This window comes from Microtus ochrogaster, unplaced genomic scaffold (assembly GCF_000317375.1).
Source record: "Microtus ochrogaster isolate Prairie Vole_2 unplaced genomic scaffold, MicOch1.0 UNK45, whole genome shotgun sequence".
In the NCBI taxonomy this organism is placed as follows: Eukaryota; Metazoa; Chordata; class Mammalia; order Rodentia; family Cricetidae; genus Microtus; species Microtus ochrogaster.
The window spans coordinates 1926803-1928846 of NW_004949143.1; the positions used below are offsets into that span (position 1 = coordinate 1926803).

General features: G+C 42.0%; 1 protein-coding gene across 2 annotated transcripts in view; it reads right to left on the minus strand.

The window, feature by feature from the left end:
• Mtm1 (myotubularin 1) overlaps positions 1-2044 on the minus strand; it is a 139240-nt gene that overhangs the window by 12329 nt on the left and 124867 nt on the right. The window lies entirely within an intron of this gene.

Consider the following 2044-nt stretch of genomic DNA (forward strand, 5'->3'; position numbering starts at 1 on the left):
TTGGCCCATTAGCTCTAGCTTCTTATTGGCTAATCCTTACATCTTAATTTAACCCATTTCTAGTAATCTGTGTAAACCAGGTGGTGGTGGCACACACCTTTAATCCCAGGTAGATCTCTTTGAGTTTGAGGCCAGCCTGGTCTACAAGAGCTAGTTCCCAGTCAGCCTCCAAAGCTACAGAGAAACCCTGTCTCTAAAAACTAGGAAAGAAAGAAAAGAGAAAGAAAGAAAGAAAGAAAGAAAGAAAGAAAGAAAGAAAGAAAGAAAGAAAGAAAGAAGTGTAAATTTAGCATACAACCCCAAAATTTCACTTCTGGGTTGTAGTTTTAAAAGAACTGGAGGTGGGGGAGCTAGGCGTGGTAGCTCAAGCCCATAATCCCAGCGGTTGAGAGGTTAACATAGGAGGACCACAAGTTTCAGGCCAGTTGAGTTCCATACTGAGTTCCAAAGTAGGCTGGCCTACATATTAAGACCCTGTCGCCACCCAAAATGAAAATGCAATCACATCAATGTATAGCCTAAAATTAAATTCAGGATATGGGTATAAGGCATATATAAAATATAATTGAATTTTATGTTGTGACTGGATTCTATCTTTAAGATATCTCATTATGCATATGCAAATATTCCAAAATCAGAACAAAATTCATAAAGCCAAAGCATTTCTGGTACCAAGAATTTGTGTTTTTGTTGTCTGATTGCTTACTTGCTTGCTTGGTTGGTTTTGGTTTTTCAAGGCAGGGTTTCTCTGTGTAGCTTTGGAGCCTGTCCTGGAACTTGCTTTGTAGACCAGGCTGGACTCAAACTCACACAGATCCACCTGCCTCTGCCTCCAGAGTGCTGGGATTAAAGATGTGTGCCACCACCTGGCCCAAAAATTTGAAATATGAGATAGATACTCATACTGTATTTGCAAAGAAACAGAAATCAAGGAAATTTGGGATTCTTCTGTGACAATATTGCATAGAAGACTTTTAAGGAAAGTGCTTCAAGCCAGCTTTCTGCAGCTGCCACCTATCTATGAAAGGAAAACAAAGGTCCTCACAGACATACACAGCTTCAAGAATGAGCTACTTTGTGGGCTGGGGAGTTAGCTCCATCAGTATAACTTACCTTGCAAGCATGAGGGCCTTAGTTCAATCCCCAGAACCCACATAAAGCCCTAAGCAAATGGGGTATACAAATAATCCAGCACTGTGCATGTGGAGACTGGAGGATGCCGAGATCTAACTGGCCTTTCTAGCCCACTGGTAAGCTCTAGGGCAATGAGAGGCCCCGTCTTTAAAGAGATGGAGAGCATTTCTTAGGATGATACCTAGATTAGGGGCTGACCTGCATGCAATTATATGTGTGCATTTGCACCTGCACACACAAACTCACATTTAAAAAATGACCCACTTCCCCAAATGCACCTTCCTGTGGAAGTGACCAAAATAATGCACCCCAGGAAAAGAAAGTGAGGCTGCACAGTATTCCAAGAGTGACAATTCCAGCAAGGTAAAGGAACAACTGGTGTAGATCGAAGGTTCTGTGACGGAGACATTGGGGTCATCTGATGTGCTTAAGATTCTTCAGGGGTATGTGACACAGTAAGGAGAGTTTGGAGTTGAGTTAGTAAACAGACAGTTGTGAAAGCAAGAGAAAATCAATGCCTGCAGGAAAAGGAAAGAAATCACAGGACAGAGGCTGAGAGCGCAGCTGCAAACAGCAGGTGCTTAGTCATCAGAATCCAACTGCTAAATGCTGAGCTAATCAGAGCCGTGCTATGGATTGGAGATGTGTGGCAGAAAAAAAATTAGTATGTCTGTGGGGCAGGAATAGGGGAAAGGAAGACATTGTGACCATGCCAGTAGTTAACACCTGCAACTGGATAGCTATGTAGTAGCAATAAAGGCATGCACTTGGGAGATAAGAAGACAAGTACCAGATAAGTCAATTCAAAACACAAGTTGGAGTTTTTTATTTTAGCCATTCTGACAGGTGTAAGATGATATCTCAAAGTTGTTTTGATTTGCATTTCCCTGATCGCTAAGGAGGTTGAGCA